We start from the raw sequence: 10,158 nt of genomic DNA on the forward strand, positions 1-10,158 counted from the left end.
GTATCTACCATTCCCCTTATTTCTGTATACCAATACTACCACCTCCAGCTTCCACGTCGTCCCTTCCGTCTGGTCGTCTGATCTGCCACATGCTACAATCGTTCGTGCATCCCCATCCGCTCAAGCCTTCTAGAAACCTACGGCGGTGCTGGCCTCTTGGCGCGGCATGTGGCGGCGTTGGAGTTCGGAGCGGGGCTTTTGGAATTTGGAGACACGTACACCTTGCACAACACCAGGCTGCATGTCGCCGCCGGCTTTTGTCCGTGGAGATGTCACGCTTCTTGAGCTCGCCGATCTGGACGCTCTTGTCCTTCTCCACCGTGCTCTGCCTGGCCATCAACTGTGGTGTTGCGGCCAAGCATATCCGCAACTGCATGCTGAAGTGGTGGTCACGGGCGCCAGGCACCACCAGCACCAGGTTCTCCATCTCCTCTCTTTGGAGTTGGCCTCCAAAGAGATTACAGACGCATCCCTTTTTGTTTGCTTGTCCATACATGCTGCACAGCACGAGCTTTGTTAGAATGGTCATAGTTGTACGGTCTAGCAAGGAATTAGCACTTGCTTATTTACTTTCCTTACTTATGATGCAGAAAGGCCTTTTTGTACCGAGCAGAAACAGAGCTACCTAGGACAGCAACGGCTCAGGGTCTGCCGTCTCAGCTGTTAAAACAAATTACTAATGGTTTAGTTCGTGGAACCTTTTTATTATTTCATATACAACTTACAGAGTATGTCTCATTATTTGTGTCGCAGTTTTTTCAGTTGCACACTTGCGCTAGTAAAATAAAAATGTTTCAACAAAACAAGCAAAGAACGACGAGACACAATCAAGCTGCGCGCGTTAAGTACTGATCATAATAGATCCTGAGCAGGGAATACACAAAAATGGAGATGAGGTTGCTGTGAAGATGGTTACCTCTAACGATCTTCAAGATGAGGAATTCAACGAATTACGAGACCATATGATGCTGGATCATCCGAACATTGTGCGGGTACTTACCTACTGCGATGAAACAGAACACAAACCAATAAATTTCGGTGGGGAACTTGCTTTGGCGGAAGTGAGGCACAGGGCGCTCTGCTTAGAGTATATGCACAATGGGAGCCTTCAAAAGCATCTTTCTGGTTAGTGCTACAAACTCAAAGATCAGAGTTGGTTCAGACATGTCTAACAGACTTCCAAGATCAACCATGAAGAGCTCGAGGGCTTGTGGGACTAGTCCCCAGGTACCCCGCAAGGATCGTGCATGCGTGATTCATGAGCGAGCCATCTTAATTTATTTTCATTATTACTAATTAACCCGCCCGTACTCATCTATCTGCTTACCATTTTTCAGATGAATGTGATGGACTTGACTGGCACACACGTTACAAAATAATTAAGGGGACAAGTGAGGGCTTATAATACCTTCACGAGGGATACACCATACCTATATACCATATGGACTTGAAACCAGACAATATATTGCTTGACGGAAACATGGTGCCCAAACTTGCAGATTTTGGCCTGTCCCCTTTCGGTCGCCGTGAGACCTCAAGAATGTCATTATCATTATCTCGTGTAGGAACAATGTAAGCTGAGCCATCAGAATTTAAGTAAGCCTTATTTTACCGATTACTAGTAAAATGTGTTTTGAGATAAGCTCATTAATTGTTTGTGTCCACGCAGTGGATATCTGCCACCGGAATACATTCACTATGGTAGAATCTCAGCGAAGAATGACATATTCAGCCTGGGAGTAGTAATGATAAAGATAATTGCTGGGCCTAGAGGCCACACAAAAAGTGCTGAAATGCCTCCCCAGGAATTAATTGATCAAGTGAGGAACAAGAATTGTGGTTTCATTTTGTGTGAGCAATGCTAAAATTATTAATGGCCATTTTTTTTGCGTACCAATTCCACAGGTACAAGGCAACTGGCGGAACAGGTTGCAGTCTACATGGAGCGGCTCCTTGCTAGAAGCCTACTGCCAACAAGTAAAGACATGCACTGAAATAGCACTGAACTGCCTCGAGACACATAGCATGGAAAGGCCCAGTATCGCGGCAATTATTCTTAGGCTCAATGAAATGGAAACCATGATTGATTGAGGAGTTGAAGAATGATGCGGAGTCACCGCTGGATGAGGTAACTAACTACTATTTCGTAGTATCATCTTATCTTACTATTACTTTGTAGTATCATCTTATCCCCGCACTAGGAAAAAAGATAAATCCAAGAAATTATCACAATAATTAGAAACATCTCGCCTTTAATTTGGTAGACTCTAATCATCATCTTTGATAATAGCCATTGGATCTATTGTAATTTATTAAAAATTACCCACCTCTGCCATTACGAAAAATACATAAAATAACCCCCTAATTTTGCATATAAATTACCCACATCTGCCATTATGAAAGATAATTCAAAATAACCCCCTAAATTTGTATATAAATTATGCACATTTGTCATTATGAAAAGTAATTCAAAATAACACCCTACATTTGTATCTAAATTACCCATTTTGTCATTATCAAACACAATTCACAATAACCATCCCACAAACAAACAAAAAATAAATTGCCCACCTATCTCAAATCTATATGTAAATACTAATATACGCTATTACCAAAAAAAATCAATATTCATAAAGTATGAGACATATATATTTCTAAATTACAAACTTCAACAACTATGAAATTAAGTAATCAAAATGCTATGTTTGACCATGTATATACGAGACATATATATTTCTAAATTACAAACTTCTACAACCCATGAAATTAAATAACCATAATGCAATATTTGACCATGTATACCAAGTAAACATATAAACATTATGATAAATATTTATTTTAATGGCTTATAAGCATAGAAAATGTTTAATTAACAAACATCATAGCAATAACATAACACCGCCAATTCCCTTTAAATTATATTAGTACTCCCTAATAATGAATTTCATAAGTTGTTTTTAAATAACTTTTTTTGAGATAAAGTTGTTTTTAAACAACTTTATACATTGTAACTTAAACATTATGTCATATCAATATTGGTAATTAAATTTTTAGCACTCTATAAAAAAAGAGCGTACCCAGTGCAGAGAGCTACTGCTCTGTATAGGGTCTAGGGAAGGGTGTCAGTGGCAAGTCTTATCCTCGGCTGTGCAATGCGAGGAGACCGCGACTCGAACCCGGGACCTTCCGGGTCACAGGCGGTAAGACTCTACCGCTTGTACCAGACCCGCCCTTCTTTTAGCCCTCTATGATATATAAAATAATAAGTACGTGTAGGTCCATGTCCTGACTGCTGCGCCCGTCAAGGACGAGGAGGCTCCGCCGCTCCAGTGGTGGTGGAGGCTGTCCAGCCGATCGCCGTCATCGTCGAGGAATCCCCAAAGGAGGAGGCCACCGCTCCGGTCGTCCCTGACACCCCAGCCAGCCGACGAGCCAGCACCGGTGGAGACCGAGGTTGTCTCTAAGGAGCCGGAGCCGGAGGCGGAGGCTGTCCCTGCCGAGACTGAGACCAACAAGGAGGAAGGAGGTCGAGGTCGAGGCCGTGGCCGTGGCCGCGCCGACCGAGGCAGAGACCAAGGAAGCAGAGACGGAGACCAAGGAGGCAGAGCTGGAGGCTGCTGCAGCCTCGGTCGAGGCTGTTCCGGACGAGACTGAGCCGGAGATAGCGTCCGAGCCCGAGGCAGTAGCCGACAAGTCCGAGTGAGTCCAGCGGCGGACATGCGCGCGGTCAATCTAGCTGTGTCAGCCTGTCACATGGCGCTGCGCTGGCGCCACGGAACACGGCATGGCGCCGGCATAGGTTGCTAGCTAGCTGCTTTTCGTGGACACCTCGCCGCCCATCGTCATTGTTTGTTCGGGTCCACGTTGGCCCTGTTCGGCTCGTTGAAATTTGGCTGTTGATGCCAGGGATGAAAACGGTACGGAAATATTCCGAACCGACCGTTTTCGTTTTCTATATTATGATACCGTTTTCTATATTATAATATCGTTTCCGAATTTTGTAAAACATAAAAATTTGTCATTTTCAATTGGTTTCGCAACCATTTTCAACCATTTTTTGTACTCTTTAATTGCTAAAATGTAGAAATGTCCCGAACCGACCGCTTTCGTTTTCTATATTGTAATATCGTTTTCGACCGTTTCCGACCGTTTTCATCCTTAGTTGTTGCTGATGCTGATTTTTTATGAGAGAAAAATAATATTTTTTTGCTGAAAAGTACAACTAAAATAGTATTGAAAAACAGGCCGTTGTGTCGTACTTAGCTACGTGGCACGGTGAGCTCGCTTAGTAGGGGCGCCGTATTGTGTTGTGTGAATAATATATGGAATCTGTCAACAAAGTAAGAATATTTTAGACGGGAATCCCTTGATTGTTGTTAAAACATTGCCTGTGCTTCCAAGATTTCTCTTGTGCCGGAGAGAATCTAGAAGCCATATGCAAAGGAAGAACATTCCATGCACCAGGTGACATTCCATTCTATTTTCCCAATAAGCTGTTCCAATAATCTGGAAGCAATCTGAATACAGGAACATGAGATCTGCCTAATTTTGATTACAACATGACTACTCTTGCAAATAGGATGTTGATATCAGTCAGCTATTGTATGTTATACAAGGATCGAATACGTTAATGTGTACTGCATTCTCATGTACTGTTCAAACGTACATTATGACATGCTTTTGTGTAATATTTGTTGAAAACAGAATATGTGCCAGATATTTATTATCTTTGCGCTATTATAATTCTTGATTCTATGAACTATGATGTGACAAAAATGAAACAATGAGATGTTCTATTTTCCCTGTTTCAAGTCTGTGACCCAGCCCTTTGCCTAGAATTGCTTCAAGCACATATTAGTGAGTCACAGTATGGTTTCAGCCATTGATCTCCATCGACGAAAGATGTGTTTAGGTAAGGTAACTCTTGCACATCGCTAGGCTTCTGAGCATAAGGCATTCTATCACTAAGCTTCTGTTTTTTGTCACTAAACAAAAATATAGGGATTTACCGTACAAAATTTATAGATATAGGTTCGTTTTGGAATGTTGCTCGGCTCTGAGTTAACCATTGTGCTCCCCTTTCCCAATGACAATATGTATAACTATAAAATATTTCCTAATACTGAATTTTTGTAACAGTTGTATAGCCAGGAGAACCAGCATTCCGCAGCGAAGCGCGTGGCACCATCTAGTTGTGTAGAATTAGGGTTGAAAACGGTCTGGAACGGTCGGGAAAACACCGTAATCATTTCCGCTCCTGCATTATATAACCGGGAACGGTAGCGGGAACGGGAAAGCCGGATGGGAAAACGAATTCGATATTACGGGATATCGGGAACGGAATACTTCAATCGGGAACGTGTCGATTACGATCGGGAATCGATAACACAAAAACGGGAACATCGATATACATGTAACCACTTAAAACAGATATTTGAGTACACAACATGCTGCTGCTGTGAATATGTGATGCTGCTTTAGTGACTAATAACGTAGTTTTTTTGTCCAGACTGGTCGTGTATAAACTCAGTATTTTTGTTGAACCTCCAAATGTCTAGTTCGCCTGTTCGCCTGCCAACGTGCAAAAGGTCCAGAGGAGAGCAAGCACACAGAAATCGCTGTTCGCATATTCTTAGAAATCTTTTGTTTGTTTTGTGGGAATGTGATCGAGTTTTGGTGAAAAGGGTCCGAGAGTTTAGAGGGCCAACTCCCACTTGGAAGGGAATTATGCTCTTATTAAAAGAAAAATAGATCATCACCGTCCATCATGATTTGCCTTTTAATTTCACCCTCAAAACCCTCGTACCATACAGGAGATATGAATTTCCCTCTTCAATTCCCTTTCTTATTTCTCTCCACGGATCAAATAAGGGATTAGGACTAAAAGTCAATTTCACACCTTAATTCTCTCTGTTAACTCCCACGCAGTTGCTAAACACACCCTGCAATGTTTTGTTCTCCAAAGTACCTTTCGTTGATTTTTTTTTCTTTTTGTTTTGAAGGCCAACGGATGGGGGGAGGGAATCCCCACAAAGGGCTACTTTGGAAGCAGATAACCCCGCTGGGTTCCCCATGATTTTCCGGGGTGAGAAACATGCCGGGCAATCTGTCCCGGCGCAATCTCCTGCTGCGTTTGGAAGGCCAGAGAAACGCGAATATCAGCTCCCTTCCCCGAGTTTCCCAAGGGGGAGAAACCCGCGACATAGCAGGCCGGGAGCGCTTCCGTGGCCCTCTCTCGCGAGTCTCGACGGTGCCTCGACCATCGCCCTACACGAAGCTGCCGACACTTTCGTCTCCGCAGATTGTAGGCTAGTTCGCTTCCTACCCGAACCCACGATGTCGTCGTCGTCCGGTTTACCAGCCAACGGGACTGCCGGACGCCGACCAACTCCTCCATCTCCCCGACCCCGCCGGTCCAGGCATCAGGTTCTGTAAGGACATCCTATGGCGAGAGTGGTTACGTCCGTCGATGGCGGCGCTCGTGAACATCAGTGGCAGAGTCAGGCATGAACAAATCCATGGTTCTAGGGAAATGCTATGATTTTAGGGTGCTTGGTTCCGGGGATTCAACTTTTTTTTTGTAAGTTTTACTTGAAAACTAATACATGAGACATTGATGTATCACCTTGGCTATTTGTTGATTGTTAGTGACATAGAGAACCGGGGAACTGAAATATTTACAACTTAGATCTTGACAATACATATATAAACAAATGCAACAAACAACTTGTACTAGCTCAACACTGTTTGATGTCACTGTCACGTCATACATTAACAGTTCATTAAAAAGATCTCTTACATCCAAACAGGAGTTTCTCCTGTGTCACTCTAGTCTAATCTTTTTGTACCTCCAGCTACAGGCTTCCTATAACTAGTTTGGAGGTCAAATTTGTGTAAACCAGGTTTTGAGCTCACGAAATACAATTCCAAATGTGTGCCTGGAATCAAGTTGGGCTCAGCCCAGAGCGACCATACCAGCCCTTCCCCATCACCATCAGTCAAAAAAAAAAGGGTCCAACTGATGCATTCCACCTCCTTCACTAACCTGGCCTAGTTACGCTCTCAGCTGTCAGTCCTAGCGCCCACTGCCGCCACTGGCTCCTCTCCCTCGCCGGCCACCGCAGCGCTGCTAGGAGGATGGGATGGAAGGCGGCGGAGAAGCTCATCCAGCACTGGAAGATCCTCCGCGGCGACAATGCTCCGCTCCATCCCCCACTTCAGTTGCTCCTGCAGTCCTGCTAGTCCTACTCTCTTCTCGTTGCAGGACCTCCCATTTCCCTCCTTTTGTGTGTTTATTACTGCCAGGTGATGATCATCAGAGGCAAGGACAAGGGGGGAGACCGGGGCTCCTAAATCGTGTCATTTGGTCCCAGAATCGCGTCATCGTCGAAGGCAACTACTTGGTAATTTGCTGCCCTTGTATCTTATTCCCCAGTTGACACTTGTTTATCCTGAGTGTTCAGTGTATCAGGTTACTGTTTGTGGCTACATAGGACTGATACCAGCTAGATAATTGGCAGGTCTGTTTCTGCACACTGGCTGTATCGATTTAATCGACAATCAAACCTATCTTCTACTGATATCTTGATCTATAGGTGCTAGTTCAAATTCCCAAACTATTGCAGCTGCACCACTGTTGCAAATTGGTGTGAATTTTTCTGAGCTCACTCTACTGTTGCAGCTGCACTCGTGGTTTTAATCCTGTATCGTAAGTGATTAAATGATGCCCAGGCTTTATCCCAGTTGCCCTGCTTTCAGGCTGAGGTTTGACTAGTATATACTGAATGACAGGTATAAACCTTCTCCCTATGATAGCAAATTAGGAAGGCAGGGCATATTAATAGTGAATGAGATCTGAATAATCGTGTGCATCCCGTATCCATTGATGGATGTTGGCCTTCAGCTATACAAATTGACGCCAGCCTGCCATATCAGATGTTGCGTATTGGCATAAGCCCATAATCAGTAGTCAATAGATAGATGCTCAGCAGCTGAATTAGCTTATAGCTTGGTAGCCAATTTATTTGTCTAGTGGAATCAGCTGTGGTGAATACCAAACAAGAACTGCAGAATTGTATTTTTCTCTTCTATCTGATATCATTATATATTTACTAAAAATATGTTGCATGTTTGCTTGTCTATTCTGGCACTGCTAAGTGTAAACTGCAACCAGCAAAGGGGAAACATCATTTTCATTGTTCTGTGCATTGTCATCTCTCAGGAACTCCATAAATAATTGGGCTATCATCATTTCGGGTTAAGAAACACATTAAGCATGGGAAAGGGCACGCGGGCGGTAATTTTCTCGATTGAAGCTCCACTTCATGTTTCAAGTGTACAAGTAGTTGATCCTGTCACTGGGTATGTATATGATAATTGGTGGCCATGTGTTACTACCTACAGAGACATTGCTTTTATTCACTTCTATGTTTATAAAAATAACCTGTCAACACTCAAAACAATGTTTACCGCAGGAAACCATGTTAGGTTGGATATAAGTATTTGGAAGATGGGACCAACGTCAGGATCGCAAGAGGAATAATGCATATGGTGCTGTGATACCCCGGCCGGAAATTCTGAAGGAGAGAAGAAAACTGAGACCCATGTCACGTATGCCTCACAAAAACTTCATCCACACACTAATGGTGATCCACATCATGCGAATCTTGTAAACACAAGTTACATGCTCATTATACACTGCTTTTCGAGGCACATAAGCACATTAGTTCCCTAAATGGTGGTGTCGCTAAACTAAATGGAACTCCATGTGCCGTGAAATTAAAACAAGCACATGCCATCTATATTTGATGTTTCCTTTATTTTCTCCTCGAGACAGTTTTTTTTTCAGCATTGGAATGCTATATATATTTTGTAACAACTGATTCCCCCCATAGTCACTCCAGTTGCTTGTGTGAAAGAATCATTATTGTAATGTATATGATGTCTTCCTTTTATCCGAATGTTCAGTTCATCAGAGTTCAATTCTTGGATGACAAATGGCAAATATTTTGTATGTTCTTAGTGATATTCAACTATGAAAAGAGATGGAAATTGAATTGGCGAAATGATGTTATTCATATATGTGCTTTTAGTTCCATCTATTGTCTCAGAATAGAAGGGCGGGCTTGGTACCAATGGTAGAGTCTTACCGCTTGTGACCGCAAGGTCCCGGATTCGAGTCACGGTCTCCCCGCATTGCACAGGAGAGGAGGGTAATGCTTGTCACTAACACCCTTCCCCGGACCCCGCACAGAGTGGGAGCTCTCTACACTGGGTACACCCTTTTTTTTTTTTTGTCTCAGAATGCGGTGCCTTTTTTCCCTAAGAAATGAAATGCAATAATTTTAGGGTGCTTGATACCGTGGCTCTGGGGACTTTTGGAAATGTTTTACAATGGTTGGGAAAGTACCGTGGTACCTCCGGTACTTCCATCTTTCTCTATTTTTTTAAGTAATTAAATGAGAAATATATTGCACTGGGTATTTCAGTAATTGAGGGTGTGCCCTCCTGGAATTAGACGTCATGGGCCGATCACCGTTAGCCCAGCCCAATAGACCTACCCTCAGCGCTTCCTTGAGTCGCCGCGCCGACTCCATCCTCGCGAGTCACGACCGGGAGAGGGAGACCGAGCGCAGGCCGCAAAGAACCCCGCAGCCGCCGGTCCGCCCGCCCGGCAGGCAGCGCCTGCCGCGATTCCGCCCCATCGGCCGCCAGCACCCGCCGCCGGCCCGACCCCCCCGGCCGCCCGCGCCCGCCGCCCAGCCACACACGGGCCACCCAAATGCAAGGATTCAGACAGGCCAATGCATACCTCGATGAAGCAGTCATGGAAAACAAGCCTAAGAAGCTCGACGGCTTGACGACATCCCACGGCACACAGGGATGGCGTTCCTGGAGGAGCGTTGCACGTGCGCAGGGCCAGCATCGCTTGGCGCCGTGGCAGCTGCTGCGGCACCACGTGGCCACCGACGCGTGCGTCTCTGCGCGCTGGCAGTGGGTAGCAGCGGGGGTCGAGGAGCCGTTCGGGGCGTCGTGGGCCTGGGCGCCGGGGTCAGCGATCAATCCAACGAATGCGAATCGTTCGAAGTGTTCGGGAGGAGACGGCTAGGGCGACCGAACCTGGGTGGGGCGCATGGCGGCCTCCAGCGTGGAGAGGCG

The 10,158-nt window shown here is 44.8% G+C and overlaps 2 pseudogenes; both read left to right on the forward strand.

Moving 5' to 3' along the window:
• Positions 1-241: 241 nt before the first annotated feature.
• LOC136506872 (cysteine-rich receptor-like protein kinase 44) lies at positions 242-2,091 on the forward strand (annotated as a pseudogene).
• Positions 2,092-7,137: 5,046 nt separating this feature from the next.
• Positions 7,138-9,115, forward strand: LOC136506873 (uncharacterized; annotated as a pseudogene).
• Positions 9,116-10,158: the final 1,043 nt, after the last annotated feature.

The sequence above is a fragment of the Miscanthus floridulus genome, chromosome 15 (assembly GCF_019320115.1).
Source record: "Miscanthus floridulus cultivar M001 chromosome 15, ASM1932011v1, whole genome shotgun sequence".
NCBI classification, from domain to species: Eukaryota; Viridiplantae; Streptophyta; class Magnoliopsida; order Poales; family Poaceae; genus Miscanthus; species Miscanthus floridulus.